Raw genomic sequence first — 25,165 nt, forward strand, 5'->3', positions numbered from 1 at the left:
AAATGGCTGTTAAAAGAAAAAAAAAGTACGGAATTAAGTGTAATATTAAATATTAGTGGAGATAAAATACAGCTCTGTTTGATTTCATTTCACACAGCGATTGAGTTCTGTATCACTGTAGAGTTCTTTAATGATATTTGTTATTTTTTCTGGTATTCCTATTTCCTTTAGTTTTTTGCATATTATCATATGTGTGAGCGTGTTGAAGGCCCCCTTGAAGTTCACAAAGCATATGAAGAGTGGAGAGCTGAATTCTTGCTACTGTTCTACGATTACTTCAAGTGCGTTAATTAGTTCTATGCATGACCGGTTTAGTTTGAAGCTAGCTTGGTCTTTCCTTATCATTGGTTTCACGCAATACAGATTTTCAAAAATAAAATTTAAGCAGCGCTCCATGGTTTTTTTGCATAAGTGACTTATGCAGAAACCTGCAGATTGCGACTGTTAAACAAGAAGAAATGAAGAGCTGCTTGTAGATCAATAACGAAGCAATATGCAATATTGCGAATACAATAAAAAAATAGATCACAAAGTCACAAGAGCTCCGTCCGATCGAGCTGGTGCCATAAAGCGCAAGTAAACGTGTAAAAGCTGTATCATGTAGTCTTATCTTATTTAGTAAAATTTATATATTTTCTTTTCTTTTTGTATTGTACTTTGACTAAAAGGCGCAAAAGGTTGGTACTCGCCATAGAAATACCACACAATAATTTTCTCATAGAGTCGCTGAAAATTAAATTACTTGTTTTTAAAAAAAATTGTATCCTTTATTAATTTCGATACATTTGTCTAAAATATATTCAAATTTTATGAGGTATAACGGACAAACTTTGTCAATTAAACTAATAATGTCTAATTTTGGAATAAACTGATAAGTAGCAGTATAGTTTATACCTTTTGGAGTACTTAATTTACCGTTGCATTTAAATGATTGTTAGATATGTCGATAGTATTCAGTTATGTGTTAGGTATGCTTTTTTATGCCAACAATAACCACCCCTCAGTCAAATCCAATTCCACTTCGAGTATTACTTTACTCACAAAAGAATTAATCCAACGAAAATCGATTTTATCGCCCCTTCACGAAAGTCAAGGTGTTCGACAAGGGACTTCAAGGCGGCTATTTCCTAACTGTAACGAACCGTGAATCCAATTTGTTCCCTTCAATTTTTGACCCGTTCCCGCTCGTTATTTTTTCGTTTATTTTACTTGTGTCGCCAATTAAAATGTTTTGCTTATGTTCCGTATCCGAGAGGGATGCTGTAGTAACGATGGGATAATTGGAAGATTGAATTCTTTTATAAAAATAAGAGAATAGGTGTAATTAGTATAAAGTCATCGAGGAAAATCTAGAAAAAATAACCTACAGTATGGGCATTAAATGTCTTAAATTGTTACATAATTCAATATTCTCAGGATGACATTTTAAAAACAAGAAAACCCTGAGATAAAATTTAAACAGTAGAATTAAAATTTGGCATCTATAATTAAAGTTTTTGCAATATATTTGAGTAAAATATTAATTGAATTAATTGTTGTTTTATTTTTCTCCCTTTATTAAACTTGAATATAATTAATAACAATTTTTTTTTAAATTAGCTCAAAGCACAATATCATAATAATTTATATATGTATATATAATAGTGTTAGCTTCAGGGAACCTGCAGATAAAATTTAACACAATTTAAAAAACAATTAAAGACTTGGCATATTAAGGATAATGGCGAAAAGAAAATCGCGTTTTCAATCGGGCAACGTGGTCTATTTTTCAATTGTGACGCAACTGTTTTTTTTGCCTAAATAATCTGTATTTTTGTATAGTGGCACTCACCTCATTGTCAGCTGCTCCTTGATTTGTGTGCACCCGGGTGGTACCCGCAAGAAACTTTTTGGGAAGAGCAAGAATGGATTCTCGCCATCCTGAAACAGACAAAAAATTAATTGAACGATAGTATACATAAACATTTGCATTATTAGAGTTTATTATGTTTTACGTTATAGTTATATTTTAACGAATATAATTGTAACATTGCTTTAAATTGATTGTGGTATTGGTATGATAGACTAGAATGATCGATACTAATACCCTGAGAAAGGCACTCAGCTGAAATATCCATACCAGTTACTAACCTTACTATACAGACTACTAGATACTAACCATACTAATAGATGTAACGATACCTAACCATACTAATCTGCGTGTTAAATACAGCGAAAAAATCCTAGAAAAAGTATACAGAGATCTGGGAATACAAATAAGGACACAATGGAGAATGGAAAGTACCCAAACGATACCTACTACTCTCTCTACTAATGGAGTTACTCTGAAAAGCCTCTTTGAGAACATAAAGCAGATGAGTCTGAATGAACATCTCTATAAGACCATGTAGAAAGTTGTACTGCTATCTTGCAGATGAGTGAATTTTGCCCTTAGAGGGGTGTGAGCCGTATGGCTAAATCCGGATAATAATATTAACCTTTATTTATCTCAGTCATGGCCTTCTGTGAATAAAGTACACCAATAGCAATAATCAATATACTATCGACTGCGGATAACAGGTATATACCGAATATTAGGAGTGCTCAGATAAGTGTCTAAACAGAGAGTGGCAGACCAATAATACGTTATTATAAAAAGTAACCTGATCCCAGCCAGAGGCTAGACGCAATACTATTAGAAACGAAGTCAAACAGGTGCTTAATAGCTAACAAGTGATAGCAAATTAACTCAATAACCGAAATCCCGGAAAGATATCATACAAGAAACTTGGCCAGATAATCAAGAGCATAGTAACAACAAGTCACATAATAATTACAGATTAATTAACAGAATATAACGCTGTTAATAATTAACAGAATCAAACGCAATACGGTATGAGTCTAAGTTCGAAAGGAGTAATTCCAGAACGCCATATTGAGAAAAACAATTGGTAAAATAAATTAAATCACCACGTAGGATATACTAATTGTATAGTATACCCGAGCAGTAAGAAACAGAAACGTAAACAAACGAGCTGAAGAAATAATGCTAAACACTGCAGTGAATAAACAACACTATACACGCTCATCAGTGTCTGGATATATTTAAACAAAGGCTGTCTATTTAGGCCGTCTAAGCAGATACACGGTTTACATTCCATCGAACTTGATACAATTTCCATGTAACATTGGTTATAACTTTTTAAATACCCAGTATAACAGCTTGTGATGGAAAAATAAAACAGATTTTAAATTTAGAATAAAATGTAGGATAATCCATTTGAGAAAATATATCTGCGATCTGGCACGCTGTTACTAAAACACCTTGTAAGTAATTTTAAAATATGAAGCTGTCTACAATTTTTGTAAATAACTTGTTTGTATCTTACTATAATACTCAACAAGATAGTTTATTGGTTTTAATATTTTATTGCAATAGTACGAGTATGGAATATTTATTTAAACAGTGAATTTATTACATGTTTTATTTTATTACAATTTTTTTTTAATTTCTTTTGACCTATCGTATAATGTAGGTTTGGCCAATAATCAAAGTTATGCCTTTACAAGAATATATTTGAAAAATAACAAGTACCATGTGTCATAATAATTGTAATCTTCTTTATACACACTTTAAAAATTTGTTTAGTAATGTATTTCTTAAATCCACACAATCATTGAAAAATGATTCATGCTGTTTAAAAATATCTTTCCGTTAACGACACTGTCATCGATAAAGTAGATTAAATTCAAACGTCATCATGTTTCTCTTCTGTTTATCGTTAAAAATTAATTGATGGTCGTGGGTTGTACTGATATTATACAAAATTTTGGAGTGAAGATGATGCATCAGAGGAAGATGGTTTCGGAAAATTATTATTGATGAAAGGAATCTGATTAGAGAAGTCGTTTGAATTATTCCTTATATTGTAGTCGTGTACTTGTTTAACTCCAACTTTATTATTATTTAATTGGGGTTCAATAAAAAGAAAATTAATTTGGTCAGTTTGAGGAGATATATTTTTCTGATCTATGAGTAGTATAGGTAACTTATTTATAAAATTAGCATCATTTTCTAGCTGGTTGATTAAATTTTTATCTGTTTTTTCTTGGCATGTTAATGTTCTATCGTTATTTTTTATATCTTGTACTTTTGCCAAGGATACAAGTTTTGTAGAACGGGATGACATCGTAAACTGAAGAGCCATAAATAAAAGAAATTTTGCTCAATCATAATTACACAACATTACTTTATAAAGTAATAATTGTTATTAGTTAGGTAGGTATATAAAACTGACTTATAATTTAACAATATTATAACTCAAAATATTTTTATTTCAATTAACAAAATTATTTATGGAAAACTGCTAACTCCAAATTCGACATGTAAATTAACAATGTAAACCAGTTAACTCCAAGAAAGAGATTTTAAAGTTAATAAATCAAAAATTATTCACAATAATTATGTTTAAATAAATACATACGCTTTCTTTTATATCACTAAATCACTTTATTAATAATTGAAGTAATTAGTTTCTATTTTTTAATGAAAAACTGAAGCGCAATGGGAAGCCTCTTTAACACCCTCACAAAATGTATTTAAAATGGCAACAATTAAAGGAGTTAGACGGTTTGCATTATTCAAATTGGACTTCAAACGGATAGCTGTTTTACAGGTGGCGCGAATTAAAGAAAATGTAAATTATGTTAGGTATTTTGACATCATCTAACGACAGATTTCATTTATTTTTAACAGATGGCACAATAATCTAAATTTCATTAAAAAGTGAAGTTAGCCACTTTACAGTTTAAGCCATCGATATCGACCGTCATAGGGTAAAAGGAGTTTATAACAAATCTACTGAGCTTCTTTACAGTAATTAATCAAAATCCACAAGGAAATTAATTCCTGTAGCTGGCTGTATACCACGTATAACAAAAGAGGTTAGTCTTTGTATGTGGGTATATTTTATTTTATAAAAACCCTTAAATGGGCAACTTTACAAGCACGAACGTTTTCGGAACAACTGTTCCATCATCAGGTTTAAAATGCCTAAAATAAGTATAAACCATTTAATTACAGCAAACGTGGTTTAAAATTTTGACTAAGGTTAAAAACAATAAAATGGTTATACTTACAGGTTAACATGCCTGAGCCACCAAAATATTTGGGTAAAAACCCTTTAAATTGAAAAATGTTACCAAAGATTGTACATGATGTTTATAATATTATGTGATGTTTAATATTTTAATTAGATTTTACTTCAGGTAACATACACCCATGCTTAAGTGAGTTCCAGTGTCCGGAGAGTAAACCTCTTCAAACGGACTACGGTTGGCAACTGATTGATGAAATACTCATGAGCGGTGTCAAAAACAAAATGTCAGTGAACCATGAAACAGTGTTAGTTAAACATTATATTACTACAGCCAAAAGATTAAAAAACTTTGATGATGTTAAAATGATAACAGTAATCCGGGTGTTGGGATTTAAAAATTTTTCTATAATTATTTAATATTGGATGTAAAAGATGTAAATTACTGGTGTTGTTGAAGGTCATGTTTAAGAGGATGACGTATGCATTAGGCAGCTTATGTTACTCTTTATCGTATGGAGTGTGGTCTAAAAGGTGTAATTTGTGACGAATTAGCTGAAATATATGGAGATGTCCTTTTATGTTGCTAACATCTAGGACAAGGAAAAATAAATAATATATATTTGTAGCTAATAAGTAAATGGAATGACTAAAGAATAAAGAAGAGTGGGTTAAAGGGAAATGAATGAGTTAATCAACAAAATTAGAGATGATAGAGGTCCTTCATGCTTAAAGCATCTAGCACCCTGAACAAAATATATTTTGGTTATATTAAAATCTGATACATAAAAGCCTGAAATTTATTTGTGAGTATGGTGTACTAAGTTGTTGACTAAGAGAGGGGGGAGCAATGGTTGATTAAAGGTTTAGGTAAAGTGGGAGAAAGTGAATTCTGATGAATTGCTGGATTGTGTTTAAATGTTTACTGAGTTTAGAACTGATGGGTGGATGGAAGATATATGAAAAGACTGAGAACTAGCAAAAGAAAAAGGAATGGACAGGAATATGGTGAAAACGTGAAGATTGTAAAATAATGAAATAGTGAGGTATAAAAGATATGATGTTAACAATAGGGGGCTGAAAAATTCTTTTGGAGGGAGTGTTGTGACAGTAGTGTAGAGAGAATGATTGTTTTAAAAAACAACAATTGTTGAGAAGGATTAAGGTGTTGACATTTATAGAGGAAGGACAGATGAAGAAGATGGGGTAAATTTGAGAAGTGTGGGTTATGAGAAGAGTTGTCGGTGTAAGGGTTGAAAGTCACGGTTGAAAGATACATGGCGATTAACGCAGTTGGGGCTTCTTTGCTTTTCCTTGACTATTTCCAAGTCTTCATATAGATCTAATTTTAGAAAATTTTTTTGGGGTATATTATGTAACAAAGAGATGTCTTCTGGTATGTTGAGGGTATGTTTATGTTGTGCAAGATGTTGTGAGAAGGTGGAAGTGTTCTCTTTTTTAGTGTGTTCTTGGGAACGGGAAGTTAGTGATCTACAGGTTCTACCTATATATGTAGCATCACAATCAGAGCACTGTAATTTGTAAACACCACTACGATCCATGTAGTTGATGCAATCTTTTGAATTGGTTAAACATTGTCCTAGATTGTTCAGGACCTTAAAAGAAATGTGGGTATTCTCAACAGATCTTTTTAAGATATATCTGATATCTCCAGAAAGACGTTCTTGAAGGTAAGGTAAGGAAGCATAATGAGGTTTAATGGTCAAGTCTCTGGGGGAACGCAGCCTCTCTCAATAGTTTGAGTTGTCTCTTATTAATAAGTTTGTTAATGAGGTTGGGGTCATACCCATTGTTGGATGCTATTTGTTTTAGAATATTGAGTTCTGTTTGGTAGTTAGATTGTGATAGTGGGATTGTTTCTAGGCGGTGAATATAACTATGGAAGGCTGCATATTTATGTGACATTGGGTGGTTCGGAACAGTTGTTCCGAAAACGTTCGTGCTTGTAAAGTTGCCCATTTAAGGGTTTTTATAAAATAAAATATACCCACATACAAAGACTAACCTCTTTTAGTAATTAATCACTCTATGTATCATCAAATCTATAATTTTCACAAAATCGGTAATAAAACGTGCAATTCATTAAAATTTTTGCTCATACTTCTTATATTAGTGTGATTAATTTAAAAGCATTAATTACTTACTTTTACAAAATTAGTGAGTTAAATTTTATTCGTGAGATTATTTTTAATCTTTAGTGGGTTTTTTAAAGTAAAGTTTTTTATAAAGTTATCAATGTTATTAAGATATTAATGTAAAAAAGTTTTTCATTACAAAACACAATACATAGTTAAAAGACAAATTTGAAAAAGGTGAAAAATTAATAGAAAATAATAAAAATTTAAAATCGACCGGTTTTATTTTAAACATAACATTATTATTATTAAACATTTTTATATAGTTTCTCGTATAATCTTCAAAATCTGTTTCCCTTTCGTTTCCATCTCGCTTCCACCATTTTAAAGCTTCCTTGAAATGATTATATTCATTATGACAAGCTGCAAATTACGTTTTTCCTAATCTACATTGAAAAAGGGCTTGTAAAAAGACCTAAAGAATTTCTGAGTAAATTCGAGGAACTGTTTTTCTTTCGAAATCGAATTAAGGACAAAAAAAGTAGGTATAGAAAATCGGCGTACGGTGGAAATGAAGTCATGAACTCTAGTCGATTGCTGCCAGTGGTGGAGTAACTAGAGGTTTCAAGATGATTATCTTACGCGACGTTCTATATTGATGCCGTTTGTATCTCCTCCGTTTGTTTAACTCTTTCTGATGAGTCCCTTATTGTCATTCTAGTCGGCTTTATTAACTTTGCTTGTATTTACATTTTTTATTTCTTTTAATAATTGTTATCTGTATATGCTGTCGTTGACCTGGTGGAAGTCGATGAACAATAATATGTGTAGTTCTATATCATGTACATAGTTTTTTTTTATGGTTAGCGTTAGTACGTGTATTGTGTCTATTGTTGATATCCCTTTTTTAAATCACTGTTGATAATATCCTATTTTTTTTAAATAACAATTTAGTCGGTTTCTTATGATTGTGGTTAGGATCCTATACGTTGTGTTTAGTGACGTAATAGCTTTATAGTTGTTGCACTTAATTGGTTCCCGCTTCTGAAAAATTATTGTCATGTATCCGTTTTTGCATTCTACAGGCATGTTTTTCTCCTTTCAAATTTTGACCATTAGTTTGTACATCCCTTTTAGCAGCTTCTCACTTCCGTTTAATATCAGTTCATTGGTAATTTAATCTATCTCCGGAGTTTTGTTTAGTTTCCGCTTTTTTACTACATCTAGATAAGTAGGTGCGTCTTCGTTTGCATCTCTATTATGTTTTATTCCTTTATTCTTTGCATATGTCTCTTGCCTTGTTTTGTGTAGATTGTTGAGCTGTGTAGAGCTTATTATTTATTTCAATAAAAATAAATAATAAGATTTATTTAGAAACTCATGTTTTTTTCTTTGCTCTCTAAAGTTTCGTGGCTTCTTGCTTTACTACATTTTTATTGCTATATCTTTTTAGTTTCTGTCCCAATTCTTTTGTAAACTGCTGTTTTATTTCAAATCTATATCTTATTCTTTCCTTATTAATATTTGTTTTGATTATTTTCATTTATAGTTTTGCTTTTAGTAATGTGATCTGAGTCCTCATTTGCTCCTCTATACGATCTCATATCTTGTACTATTTGCGTCCACTTTCTCAAAATTAACACATGGTGTATTTGATTGACATCTGTTCCTCCATGTATCGTCCACATTATCTTGTGTTCTCTTTTATGTTTATGTTTAGTACTGACTCTGCATGCGTTTGTTGAAAATGCTAGGTTGCAGATTTTTTCTGTTATTGTTTGTGACTTTAAGTATGGTTTCTCGGCTCGCTACAATTCGGTTATAATCTTTCCTTTTTACCTACGAATCTATCATCATCATCATCAATGGCGCTACAACTCTTCGTGAGTCTTTGCCGCGTTTACTATTGCCTTCCATGTTTGTCGGTCCCGTGCCAGTAATTCTTATTATCGCACTCTCATTTTCTCTAGATCTTCTTTGACTGCACTACGAATCTATAGTAAAATATAAGTGATAGATTAGAATTATGATAAAGAAAATTTTCAAATATATTTTTTAGTCTTCGAAATTGCCTTAAATACACACGGATCGTCAAGCCACTGTCGACAACTTCCAGGACGCTTTTCTTTTATTTGCCTTCGTCTCACGTAGGCCAACAGCGGTAAATCCCTGGGGATTCCCGCCGGCTAAAAAGTTCCAGAAGCGAGCCGTTAGCATTGCCAACATAACATACACAAAAGGAAACAGAACGGCTTCAGAGAAATAAGGGAAATTCCTGTGACAGGGAAAGTCACGCCGAGATTATCAGCCAAGATAGAATGGATAGAGGAAAGTTGAGTTTTTTAATGTTTTGTAAGAAGTTGCGAAACGACAGTAAGGGTGTTTTCTTGGGTTTATGTTGTTGAATGTGCAAAAGTAAATTGTTGGTTTTTTAAATCCAGTAATAAGTGCTTAAAAAATAAAAATCTGATATCGTTTTCTGTCCTTTCTTATTGTGATGCTTTTTCTGAAGGTCGCCTTATTTTCAACTCATATAGTCTAGTTCTATTGGATATACCGATAAAATTATCTCTAATCTTACTAAGTATGATATTTTATTGCTATCAATTATTGTTTCTCTTTGGCATTGACATTTTTTTTTACTCTGTCATTAATTATTTATTTTTAGTATTTCATATAATTTTCCCAAATGTTTATATTTAAATACTTAATAATATCTATTTCTGCAGTAACAAGCAGTTTAATATTCATTTAAAATGAAAGGTATTTTTTAGTTTTGTGCTTAATTGTTGTTCATAAAAATGTTTATTAGAATATTCTAAAGCAGCCGAAAAAAATATGTAAGATAACCTACATTTAATATGCTGTAAAAGGATTTAAATATTAAAAAAATATATATTCCAACTAGTGAAAAGTAAACTTCGCGTAACGTTCTGGCTAAATTTTTAATTCTTCAATATTCTTAATGTCATATTCACTAAATTTGTTATCTTACCCATAATCGAGTGAGTTTGAAAACATTTTGATAGTCATTATCGGAAACGTGCAACATAAAAATTCCTTTAAACTTCTTATTAATAGATGAAATAAGCTTACTTTTGCAGACTTCCATTTTATTTCTAAAAAAACGTAAATTTTTGAGTAATTTATGAAAAATCTTTTGGCAATATAACATATCACGTATAAGCCTAAAGGTATTGATTTTGAGAAAAACAATATAACAAGTTTATTTTTCACATAAACCCCCCAGTTGGGGTGGATTCCACCTTCAAGGGAAAGGCACAATTTAGCATAGGATATATAAGTTAAGGGTAAATAGAGATAGGGAATAATTTCAAAATTTTATGAATATCCATGCATGTTGATGAAAATCGGAAGATAATACCATATCTTTGTCGTGGTACATTGGACTATAAATAAATAAACATAAATAGCAGGAGTTGCTATCCAAAATAAAAATATAAGTAAGTAAGTACGTGAACATAACGTACATATTTTAAACTAAATAAAACAAAAATGAAATTATGGAAAAACACAATGAAGAACAAACCAACAACTTTATTATGAAAAATAAAAAATATACCATAAGAATGACCAACTTGATAATGAAATAGTCACCCAGAATAGGTAATATATCACCTAACAAGCAACCATATCTGTCAAAATCCACTAATGGTAAATTTAGAACACCAATAAACTATATGCTCGAAGACACCGTTGCTCAGTAATGGTAATTAAAAGAGGCGTAGTTCATAAGAGAAACACAAAAAGGTGAGAAATACAAGAAAGAATAGATACAAAACAACAAAAAAAAACAGGGAAGATAACAACTCTTAAAAAAAGGGCGCCACTATTTTTAAATATGAGAACGGTCTAAACTAACGTAAGTCATCTTTGCAATGGATTAACTGTGTGTTAAAATAAAAAAAAAATGTGATTAATGTAGAAATTTAAATACGCAAAAGGAACAAAAAATCTACTATTTAGTTAATACATTTCGATTTACACATGTTTAAAATGGAGACTGCACAAAATATTAATTAACAATATATACTTAATAACGAATAATAAAATATGCATCATAATAATATATAACAACAGTTTTTATATTAAATTCTATCTGGTATTTAAATTTAGTATTTTACATTATTAACTATGTTTCTTAACGTGAAAGCAACACACTATCATTTGGCTGAGAATAAAAGAATGTACTACCCACAATAATCCAATTAATCTGTTAATCAGATTAACTGGAACGTGGCCTTGCCACTAGCCAAATTATAAATACAAGGGGGCCCAATTTTATGATTCGAGTGTCCTCCACATAAGGCTCAAAGGTTATCTCTAAATAAGGAGAAACTTTGATTCCCAATTAATATAAACTAGGACAAAGATGGCCTTTAAATTGGCAAGAACTTATATTTCCAAATGTGATAAAGGTCGTCTTAAAAATGGGAGAAACTTGGATTAGCAAGGGGACCCTAATCAGCTGACAAAATACAAAAGGTACCAAAAAAGGTACCCTTGACAGGGGTCTCGAAATACACGTAAAACATCTTTACATCTTGATCCACAATGGAAAATAAAATAGAATTGGAAAGATATGATTTTTTATACACAAAAAATTGCCTTAGCAAAACACTGTTTCCGAATTTGAATAAAAATATTGGAACTCTTTAGTGGTCTTAACTGTATTCTAGATTATTTACGAACAAATACTGTAACTAAAATTTTGTGGTATTGTGATAAAAGCTTTTAAAAGGATAATATAGAATAAACAGATCCTTACTTGACCAAACGGGATATTTTTGAGATTTTTTAAAGAGATTACGGTGTAACCTCGGAAAACTTTTTTGGATGGTGCTAGAAAGGTCACCAATGGAGACACTGCTGATGCAGCCAGATGGTTGGTGGAGAGCGAGTCGTGGGTTCGAAACTAGCTTTTGGAACCGGGACTGGGTCCAACGGATAAAATAAGTAAAGGTAGAACATGATAAGAAATATTAGAAAAGATATAGAAATAAAGATAGACGGGTAAAATTACCAAAAATAAGATAAGATAGAAACATGGTGCCACTTAAATTTTTGGGTTCAAGGAGAAAATTTAGAAACCTTAAAAAAGAAAAGAGGTAACGAAAGATATTTAGGTTCTGAGACCAAATCCAAGGAAAGATATCGACAGTTAAATATTAAATAAATTCGGTCAACACACTATATAAACAAATAATAAATATATTAGGTGGACTCCGTCCACCTACTTACCTACAAAACTTAATCAGCCTGATCTTTCTCCTGGTCGAAGGTATTGTTATATCAGGAAACTTACTAGGAGTCGAAAAATAAAATTCATTGATAAAACAAATTAATATATTTAACACCACTATAACATAGGCAGCTAAATGTACACACATGTAAAAAAATGAACCATCAATTATTAAATGGTGGTATAGATATAACAATAAACAGTATTATAATTAAGAAATACCTTTACAAATACAATAGTTTAATAAAATCATACACAGTTTAAATTTTCAGTGAAGAGAGCCTGATAGTATTTAATAGTATTCAACTAAAGCTGATAGAAATCGCTCTTTGCGGTTTATGGGCTTATCTCGAGATAATGGGTAGACTAAATTAAAAAAATGAATAGCAAATAAAACAAAGTGAATTAAAGTTAAATTCAAAAGAATACAAGAATAAGATAATAACAAAGAATAATAAAAAGGTTACGAGAATTCTATATTATAAAAATTAAACCAACCCGCACTTGGCTTAAGTTAATTATCTGTATCGCATTGTTGTTTAATAATTAACTGAGAATTAAAATTAATTGTTCGTAATTTAAAAGTTCTTAATAGTTGATTGAAAGTTCGTATGAAAATATTTAATGTTCCTTGATTGAAAGTTAATTCAGTAGTTAACCTTAACTACAGGAGAAGAAATAGTCGACGGAGATTCGCCCAGATAGTTGAAGATAAAAAGATTATGATAACTTACGATAAATCTTGATGACTGCTGCACTTTTCACTGAAGCTAAATACTTAACTTGTATTAAACACTGAAGGTAATTAAATTAAAGGTAGTTTATACCAATCTTTAATCTAATATGGTATTAGATTACGAAACTGACACATTTAAAGAAAAAATTCACACAGACGGTAAGATAACACAGAGACGGTAATTTGGCAAGCGTCTTTACTCAAAATCGCCCTGCCAGAGGTGCCGTTCTTCCTCTTAAAATTTCACAAGCTTCCTCAAAAATAGGTGGCATATCCCCCACTTAAAAATGACAGGTCAGCCGGTATGTATTTCTAAGAATGTAAAAAGTTCTAACAATATCGAAAATAACGGTACTCTTCTAGCTAGAAACGTGATGAAAGGTAAATACTTTTGGATTAGGTTCTCTCAGAAAAACACGAACACCTATATATTATTTGCGCAATACGGCCATCGGCATCTCAGCAACAAGGGTAAAAGGATTAAAAATTATTTAATATTTTAATTATCAAAAAAAATGTTACAACGGTAAACGAGTACTTTTAAAATGTTTTAATAAAATTTAATAAAATAAACGAAAATTAAACAAAATGTAACGTTTGGTTTTCTGATATATATTACAATGTTGTAAAAAACTAACAAACATGCTTCAGAATCTGTGATATTAATATCATATATTATGATAAAACCATAAAAATATAAAGTATAAAAACATAAAGTCGGCTAAATGAATAAAGTAAACAGAAAAAGTAATTTGAAAAACCAGAAATAACTTAAAATTAACAATTTTAAAATTTTTATAATTCATTCCGCTTTATTACTAATAGCCAAGAGATTTACTTGAGATTAGTTGTAGTGAGTAGAACCTTGGAATTTTGTAGAACTAAACTCCTGGACAAAATTAACGCACCACTTTAATTAATCTAAATATTTACAATATTAACACAAAATAAAACTAAGTTACATTGAAATAATAATAAACACCTACTAATAAGTCCAACATGACTTTAATTTGCCTTATTGTTTCTTTAAAATTTTTTTTTTGCCGGAAATACATAAATAAGCTAGCATAACTCCAAATTTCAAAAAGAAAAAAAACAGTAAAGTAACATAATAAAATGCATCTGGGTCAACACTAATACCGTGTAGGCCCTTCTCTACTTCTTATGACTGAATTTATGCGTCGAGGCATGCTTGAAATCAAATGTTCAACAAAAGCTTGGAGAATATTCTCCCATTCTTCAATAACGGCCTGAATGAGTTGGTTGTGATTGGCAATAGGGGGTATACGACTTCGAATCTTTTTTTTTGAGATATTCCCATAGATGCTCTATAGGATTCATGTCCGGACTGTTAGGTGGCCACTCTAATAATGGAATATCAACATCATTTAGGTAGCCCATAACCTGTCGAGCCACATGAGGACGAGCGTTGTCTTGCATGAATAAAAAATTAGGTTCAAGAAACGGAGCAAAAGACATTACATGTTCGACAATAATGTTTTCTACGTAATAATGTGCATTCATAGACCTCGTACTTATGTGAACCAACTCCGTACAAGCTTCAAACCAAATTCCCCCCATAACATTTTAAAGCCACCACCAAAGGGTACTTTAGGAGAGATATTGTAGCTGGCAAACCTTTCTACTCGCCTTCCCCAGACACGCTCACGACAATATGGAGCTTTTAGACTTACTCTAGTCTCATCGAAAAAAGAACTAGTTTCCAATCATCAATGGTCCAATTTTGATGCAATCTTGCAAAATTCAATCTCTGAACCCTGTGTTCTCTGGGAAGCAAGGGTTTTTTGGCCGGTTTCCTGTTGCTCAATTCTGCTTCATGTAAATGTCTTCTAACTGTAAGAGACGATATCGCGACATTTCGAACATGTGCTAGTTCATTTTTTAGCAAATTCCTGGTGACTCTCCTATCTCTGAGAGCACGTTGTCTCAAAAAACGATCATCAATTTGATTAGTGCAACGTTTGCGTCCTTGCCCTGGTCTTCGATGGTACGACCCTGTTTCATTATATCGCCTCACCTTGCGACTGATGCTGGAATAATGTCTTTCTAACAAACCTGCAACGTATCGCATTGAATATCCTTCATCTAAGAGAGTCGATACTCGCACTGCCTCCTGAATTGACAAATTTCTTGGCGGTTCATTTTTTTATTTGATTTTTATGCAAATGAACTTCCAAACATGCATGTGATGAAAAATTTCACAACAAAAAGCTTGTTTGTCACAAGCACTTTGCTTTAATTGGCACTTTTTACGAAAAGTAAGACAACTTTTTAACTAACCAGTAGTCAAAAGAGTAGGCTGTGACCAGCTAGACATGCTTCCAGATAAAGTGGAAATTACTATTGGTGGATGATAATGATGCTTTAACCCCTAGTTCTTACAAACGTTTTACTAATTATGACATTAAAAATACTCTAATTGTATTCATAGCAGATTATGATACGAACTAAATAAATACGAAAACTTATTTTTAAAATCAAATTTATTAAATAAAAACGTGAAAGAAGAAAGCAGCATGACAAAGTACTAGCAAACAATTTAAAAAAACTTGTCTATATTTCAGTCAACTTAATCATTAGAAAAACTTACAAGAATCCAAAGAGCTTGAAAGGAGTGTTGAGATTCTAGTAAAGAGAATACAAGTAAAAACATAAAGTTCACATATATGCTAACTTCCAGGTTCGTTTCTGAGTGCAGTTTTTATTATAATTATGCAATCAGACATGATAAAATATCCATACCGTTCAAAAATAAAAACCCCTACATTTATTTTCAACACCATTACATCGATTTCCAACAAAATATCAATTATCAGCCCCATTTTTCGCGACACACGAGGTTCAGCGTTGTTTTAACATCAAAGGGCTCTCATATTTCATACAAATAGCTTGACCTTTGTGCGAAATGGCAAAGTAAGCCGAACCGGAGGTCATACAGGGGGTTATAAAGGCCATTGTTACTGAATGGGACAGTCATTAAAACACATAAGGACGTACTTGTTTCCTGAATGTTGCGAAATTTGGGGCTTTATGCAGAATTCAGGAAAATAAGTATGTATGACTGCAGGTGGATAGCAGAGAAATTAAATTGAATCAATTAAAACAAAACATTAGATCTTTTAAATTACTAAACTTACTGAAACAATTACTAAATAATGATTTATAATAATAAAGGCTGTTAAAAAGTTAAAAAGTTTGTAGCAAAATACTGGGGTGTGTAGGAGGAGAGAGGTATAAGAAGAGTGGTCTATATATAGGGGATAAAATAGATAACAATTAAGTAAAGAAGTATGAAAAAAAAATATTGAACGGAATGTGGCTAGGCTAGCAATGTAGGCAGGAGAATGACCACTAGAAACTCAAGGATGGATACGTCCAATTTGCATGCCTTTTAAAGACAGTAAATCAGGAAAATATGTATGATGGATAGAAAAGAAGATAAGAAAAATGAATAGATATAATGAAAATTAACAAAGAAAACAAATTGGGGGCGCCAGAAGAGGGATACTACTCTAAAAAGAGTAACGGTCACTCTTCCAGGTATCGTATACTGCTAAAATTAATTAAAGTTGATTTAATAAACAAAAATGCTGTAAATGTAAAAAGGTAAGGAAATATTAATAAAAAAATTATATGCAAAACAAATTCAAGTTTAATAAATATAACTTCTTAGATTTTGACAATCTCTAAGTTACCAAAAAGTATATGAAAATTTCACAATATAATATTTAAAAAAAAATGTTGAAAACAACTATAATAAAAAGTTGAAAATTACACAGAATAACTCTGATATAGAGTGTACAACCTACATCTAGGTTAAAAACAACCTTAAACAAAATAATGATAACGTTGGAAGAACGTATAGCCAAGTAAATATATTATACTAACCTACAATATGACCAACAATATTGTTAAATACCTCTAAATTCAAATATAAACCAAGTAATATATAAATGGGAACAAGCCAAGTTAAACAATTGAAACGGTCTATTATCCTGAAGGGATAATAACCAGAGTTAATAACACAAGATGAAATATAAAAAAATTAGTTAAGTAAACACATATTGAAATAATTAAAGTTAATAATGAAATAAAAGGTTAATACAAAAAAACAATGGAAGATAATCTCTGGGTAGAATTTGAGCTCAACCTTACCGATACCTTACACCAAGGGGAGTTATATTAATTAATATATATATATGTTATAAAAAAAAACTATAACTGGTGAAACAAGATATATATATATATATATATATATATATATATATATATATACATACATATATATATATATATATATATATATATATATATATATATATATATATATATATATATATATAGTTCTGAATCAAAAACCAACTGTCCTCCTAGGTGAAACAGTTGTCTGGAAGGATACTCCCGAATGGCTTTGGTGTCCCAGCGAAGTCCTCCTTGAGGTCCGAAATTAGCACGGAGCTGGTGCTAATTGGCTCAGTTCCGATGATTACGGTCCTGCCCTACCTCTAGGTACAGGCTGGAGAACAAATGAGGGTGGAGTAGACAATACTCCCTGGCTTGTCCCAATGACCCTGATTCTTATAGAGTTGAAGTGGTACTCTCCCTCGGATGTTCTGAGGGAAGTTTATAATTCCATGGGAGGTGATTGAAAACAATTCCCCGTTACTTCTAGTCTCAACATTGATAAAAAGAAATCAAAGAAGAAGTGAGGAAAGTTTCTTTCAGCATAAGAAACCGGAGCAAAAAGATAATTATAGTAGATGAAAAAACTCATCCAATCGAATGTAGCGTGACCTTGCTTCACATAGAGTAAAAATATAATGGCCTTGAACAAAATACTATATTAAAATATGAAGTAATAAATCTGAATAATAGGATATGGATAAAATACTCTAATGTTCATTAAAATATCTGTGGAAATTGTAATAGATGTTAAAGATTTACGGAAAATTCAGAATTTTAATCAGATTCATGCCAGAATGATTGTAAGCGGCCATACTATGCTTGAATTCGTGACCCAAGGTCATTCTGAATACCTTAAGGATGTGGGATGTGGGAACAAAAAGTTAGTTTTTATAATATAAAAAAATTATTTACCAGATAGCTACTCAATTCCGTGCTAGAAATTTCACTTCAGCCTCCCGAGTTTCCGAAAACACCGTCAATTAAATGGTTACGGTTATACTTAAAACATTTAACTTCTTGAAGTGAAGGAAATTCTATGCATTAATTGGATTTTCTTTCGCTAACTACCACCTTTGTACCACTTCAAACTCTCGATCAAAAGTGAATTTTAATTCACAGTTAATTAACCAAGAGCCAGTTTCCACTTCCCTCCCATCTCCTGTCCTCTCTCTGGTTCGCAATGGTACCAAATTAGATCAGAGTGACAACTTAAATTATTAAAAATACACACTTAATGAGCAAATGAACACTTAAAGTTAGGCAACCCATACTACATCTCTGAAATTATTTTAATATAAATTGTAGAAGTAACGACTGTTACATTCCCCTACTAGTCGGGAAAAAAAATTTTAATCAAATTTTTTTTTTTTTGTTTCTAAAATTAAAGTATCAATAACTAAGTGTACTGGCCTAACATTCCACGTTGATCCGCAAGTTTACACAAAAAAAATAACCACGAACTAAAGATCACGGGAAAAAAAGAATGGTCATGGCGCCAGACACCACAAACTCAGATGACTCAAAGTCGAATCAAAATTTCAATCGACAATATGCTTAAAAGCCAAATATTAACTAAATATACCAACTAAATTCTTGCTGACAAATAAATGTCGAATTGGGCACTAAATCCAATATTGAACTATCCATGGACATCAGATCTATAAGACTAAGTATATCCAAGGACGAACAACCAGGCAAATGTATGAGTCAATTCAACCAATATCTCACCCGGAGATATACTAAACTAAGATCAAAGAAATCATAAACTAAATAGATTAAGAATTGAACACTTAATCCAAAATTGAACTAACAATGGACACCAGATTCATAGTAATATATCCAGAGAAGAACAATCAGGAAGATTTATGGAGCAATTCTCACCAAACCAAATAACACAAATAGTAATCTAAATCGTAAACATACCAAAGTATATCAAAGACGTAATAACCAAAATAAATGTGAAATAGGACGCTTAATCCAAAGTCAGACTATCAATGGACACCAGATTCATAAAAGCATATCCAAAGAAGAACGACCAGGAAGATTTATGGACCCATTCACACCAATACTAAATCTCAAAACTAAATGAGGTCTATGTACACCCACATCTGGTGATACGAACCTACATAACCAAATAAACCAAATAAGTGAGAAATCAGACACTGAATCCAAAATCGGACTATCGATGGACACCAGATTTATAAATAGAGTATATCCAAAGAAGAACGATCAGGAAAGGACCAATTCTCACTAATGCTAATATGAGCCAATACCAACTAAGTAATTACAATAAAGCAAAATTTCCTAAAGTGTGAAGCAGCATTGTCACACTTATTCAGACTAAGTAATGTAATATGTAACTGAACTAAACCAAAGATAAAGATAAATACCTAAAGTCTAAAATCTAAAATGGACTAAAGGAATTCAGAGGCTAAATAAATTTTGAGTGTGCTGGTATTCGCTAACTATAGCATGTGGCTACAACAGATGTATGAGAATAACCAGACACCGATAAAATCCCAATAGAAATCCTAAGAAAATATAAGTGGTGGACTTTTCCTATAATACCATTACTAACGATAGAAAAAAAAATGTCGAGAACAAGCAACCAATTTTGAACAAACTGTAGATTTATAACAAGTTCTCGCAGCATGGAATTATCCGGGAATAGTCCTAAATCTAATCAGCAGTTTATGCCTAAGGAAAGAAGTGGGATTACACTAAGAGAACAACTCATTTGTCTAAACTCTTAAATAATGAAAATGACTAACTTGACATGTGTAGGGATAGTTAAAGAAAAAAAACATAACCTGCAGTAAGATAACTAATATGAACTAATTAAACTTCCCTATCAAGTTGTGAAAAGGTAACTGGAATATTTGGACAATCATACAAGAATGGTTAGGACATGTCGCGAGCATTTCCTGACCAGAAATATTATGAGGCATAAACATCTGCCTACTCTGCAATAAACACATATAGTACGAACCTAATTGAGCAGCAGTGATCAGTTGCTGAGCAACAATCTCGAACCCACGTATTCACTAAAGCTGAGTATTGACAGATTCATTGACAGAAAATTCAGAAGAATAAGTAAGAAGAAATAAGAAGGACACCGGTCATCCTTACCTACTTCAAAATTCCAAACTAATTCCAGAACCATCCTGTATATGGAATCAGGACATAAATTATTGTAGAGTATTTAAGATTTTCTTGACAAGTGAGAATAAAGCAGACCAAAGATAAAAAAAAATCACATCTTTCCAAATTGGCAAATATTGAACAAATATATCAAAACAAATACTAAGGAATCAAATATCAAAAATATATCACACAATATATGATCCAGTAGTGTAACAACATAGTTCCATAGTTCCTTATCAGTAATAGGATTAACTATAAGTATAAATCTAAATATGTAAATATATACTAAACAACCCTCGTATCATAAGAGGTTAAAAGGAGTAATTCTCCTTGGAAAATTAGTACTTAAGAATATTAATTCATTATAAAGTGCATCATTTATAATACAAAAAAAAATACAAAGTCATACATACTAATTATCTAATAAGTTATAGAAGTCATTAACCATTGCCAATATATACAAAAAATAGCGGTGTACCTACGTTATCTGGTAATTAAGAAAATCTTAGACTAAAATGCAAAATATAATCAAAATAAGCTAAAGACAAACAGAGAAAGAGATTAGCTTAAACGAAAGTGTTAAGTTAGTCTTCTTCTGAGGATGAAGAACTAACCTCGTCGATGGTGTTATCAGGCAGTAAATCCTTTACATGAAATTGACCAATTCGTTTGTTGGTCGAATTGTCCCTTAATTCATATACCAAAGGAGATATTACCCTTACAACCGTACACGGAATGTATTTCTGGCAAAATTTTGCCGAAATAGCATCACCTTTACTTGATTTTACAAAGTTTATCTTTAAAACTCTATCGCCAACAAAAAATCGCAAATCTCTCTTCCTCAAATTGTATTGACTTTTGTTCCGGAGGTAAGAAGTTTTTAACTTCTTCCTGATATCAGCAAAAATTGGAGGTAGAGTCTGAAGGTCATCTAGACGATGAAGTCTCTCGGATATTTGAGGGAGATTTGCGGAATTTTTAGAAATTAACCCAAAATAGTCACCAGACAAAGCAATGTTTCTGCCAAAATTCAAGTATGATGGGGAGCACTGTGTCACTTCATGGACAGAAGTCCTTATGGCTTAAGCTATGGAGTGAATATATTGATCCCAAGTTCTATGATCTGGGAAAGTGTATGATCTCAAGGCTGTGACAATACTTCGATTCACTCTCTCAGTATGGTTTGCTTGCGGATGGTACGCAGCATTATAAAAGATCTTCTGAACCTTGTATTTGATTAGAAGGTCTTTAAAAGCTTTAGATACGAACTGTGGACCATTGTCACAGGAAACAATTTGGGGAACACCAAACAACAAAAAGACTTGTTCCTCCAAATATTTCACGATTGCTGGACTTGTGGCCTGACGAAGAGGAAAAACTAAAGGAAATTTAGTGAAATAATCCACAACTACTAAACAATAGGTATTTCCTTTGTAGCTACGAGGATATGGTCCAATGAGATCCAACGAGATCATTTGCCAAGGAAAATCAATGTTCCTGAAGGAACCCATGAGTCCAGCTTGTGGTAAATTACTTGGTTTACAAGTAGCACAAACCATGCACTTAGCAATATGCTTTTTTACAGATTTGCGCAAGCCGGGCCAATAATATAACTCTGCAATACGGTGATACGTTTTATAAAAGCCAAAATGACCAGCAGTAACCTCATCGTAAAACATATGCAAAATGTTTTCCCGATTTGGCGTAGGTACGACTATTTTCCAGTCGGACATATTAGATAATGTCTCTACCGGACCTAAAATGTGTTTGTACAGCACATTGTTCTCCACCTTAAAATCAGGATACTTTTGTGGGTCTTGAGTAACCCTATCAATCATATTCTGATACCACGCGTCAGGAGTTAAAGAGGACAGATCTAAGAAGTTAATCTCATGGACACGGGAGAGAGCATCTGCAACTACTACCCCGTTTGCCTTTCTATGGATAATCTTATAGGAATAGGCAGCCAGTTTATAGATCCATCGGGAAAGTCTCTGTAAAGGGTTTTTCATGCTATGAAGCCATACTAAAGAACTGTGGTCTGTAATGATAGTGACATTACGACCTTCCAAATAATAACGAAATGCCTCTAACCCATGGATAATAGCTAAAAGTTCTTTCTCCGTAGTGGAATAGTTCTTCTGTGCCTTATTCAACTTCTTGCTCGTATAAGCGATGGGGTGTTCAGAGCCATCTTTCAACTGAAATAACACGCCACCAGAAGCAGTATTAGAGCAATCAGTCATTAAATAAAAATGCTCATTAAAATTAGGTGACATCATGACTGGAGCGCTCGTTAAAGCATCTTTAACGCGCCTAAAAGCTTCATCTGCCTCAGGAGTCCAAGTAATAGTTTGTCCCTTTTTCCTGTTCTTCAGAAGATCAGTAAGAGGTGACAACAAGGTAGAGTAAGATGGTACAAACCGACGATAATAACCACACATTCCCAATATCCTACGGACTTGGGTTGTGGTCTTAGGTATAGGAAAATTCTTAATAGCAACAATTTTATCAGGATCAGTCCTTAGACCCTGATTATCAACAACATAACCCAAAAACTTAAGACTAGGACGGCAAAACTGACATTTATCTAAATTAATCGTTAGATTAGCTTCCTTAAGGCGTAAAAACAACTTATCTAAAATTTCCATATGAAGGGAAAAATCAGGAGTAACAACTAAAATATCATCCAGATAATAGAAAACATAGGGCTCTAACTGAGGACCAATGACTAAATCCATCAGACGACACATTGTCTGGGGAGCAGAAACAAGACCAAAAGGCATAGTGACAAATTGAAATAGTCCTTTGCCACTGACGGCAAAAGCAGTATACTTCTTGCTCTCTTCACTCAATGGGATCTGTAAGAAGGCCTTAGACAAATCAATAGAAGAGATGTATTTGGCATTCTGAAGTTTGCTCAAAATCACATCTATTCTGGGGATAGGATAAGCATCCCGGTTAGTGGTAATACTGTTCAATTTCCGACCATCAAAGCAGATCCTAAAGGATCCATCCTTCTTTTTCATTAACCCTACAGTAAGACGAGGTAGAAGGTTCTATGATGTTTAACGAGAGCATCGAATCGACTTCTGTTTCTAAATCAGCCTGCCATGCTTGAGGTATGGGATACTGATAAAGTCTAAAAGGAGTGGGATTTCCCACCTCAATAGTGTGAGATATTAAAGACGTACGACCTAGTTTGTCTTTGGAAGAAAGAGTAGCAAATTTAGAGATCATGTTCTCTAATTGCCTTTGTTCAGAACTAGATAGACTAGAAAAATCATGAATAGCACTCAGAGTAGCTAAATTAAATTCAGAAATTGAAAACGAAAAATCAGAACAACTTAACGTGCTATTGAAAGCATTGAAAAAGTCCATGCCTAAAATTATAGAATTCTGTACAGAAGGAATAACATAAAATGTGATTTCTCTACATATATTTGCAACAGTGATTTCAGTTTGAAGTTTGCCTGTAATAGACTGAACTGTACCATCTGCAGTAGATACCTGCAAAGATGAAATGGGCATAATGGAAGAAGTTGCATTTTTCAATAGATGTAACGAATGTGCACCTATCAATGAAATATTAGAGCCACTATCTAACAACGCTAAGCATGCTTGTCCTAAAATCTTAATGGGTAAATAAGGCCTATTATCATTAACCTTCCTAACTAGTAAAGAATTTAAATCTAAATCTAAAGTATTTGATTGGTTATAAATATTATATGGTACAACCATAGACATATCATCATCATCAACAAACCTAGAAGTTGATACTGATAATGGAACTATTTCACTACTGTAATCATTAGAATTGTGTTTAACGCTACTGGGCAAAGAAGAATTGGTAGTTGACCATCTGTGATCACTTAAAACAGGCGGATTCAACGTTTCATGATTTGTAGTTAATTTCGGGACTGATTTTGTCCTGTGGTGTGCTTTGCTTTTTTGAAAGTAACCCCTTTCCCTTTCCGACTCGGAGATGGGTTTGGGTTGCTGGATGTGCTTGGACCAGCGGTCTCGTTAGAAGTTTGGATTTGATTCCCTGATTGTATGGTGGACGGAGAAACGCTCAGGGGACGGACCTCCGACAATTCGTTTCCCGAACACTTAAAACAATTTCTCTTTAGAGTGTTTTCCTTACCAAAACCATGGCAGAAAATACGAGTGCGAGGGATCGAACATTCAACAAACGAATGAACAGACTGACGACAATTCCAGCAGACGATAGAACTTACAACTGACACATTACGTTCAGGGCCCTTATTTTGCCAAGAACGATGACTAAAAGAGTTTGGCTGAGAAGAAAAATTAGAAGAAGGTCGAGATGTGGATGAAGACTGAGAGGACCAGGATAACGTTTCCTCTAAACGTTTACACTTTACAGTAAGGTCATCAATAGTTTGGATGTCCATAAGAGCTAGCTGTTGATGATAAAAAGGTAACAGACATTTAAGAATAATTTTTATCTTAGCAGAATCTGATAAAGAAGTCTCCAAACGGCTACACATGCCCAAAATAGTGTTAATGAACATGGTGACAGATTCTCCAGGTTTCTGCTTATGGTTTTTGATTTGGTCCAATAGATCATCCTGGAATGAGTAAGGAAGAAAATCTGACTTCAACTTGTGTACCAGATCAT

The sequence above is a fragment of the Diabrotica undecimpunctata genome, chromosome 1, assembly GCF_040954645.1.
Source record: "Diabrotica undecimpunctata isolate CICGRU chromosome 1, icDiaUnde3, whole genome shotgun sequence".
In the NCBI taxonomy this organism is placed as follows: Eukaryota; Metazoa; Arthropoda; class Insecta; order Coleoptera; family Chrysomelidae; genus Diabrotica; species Diabrotica undecimpunctata.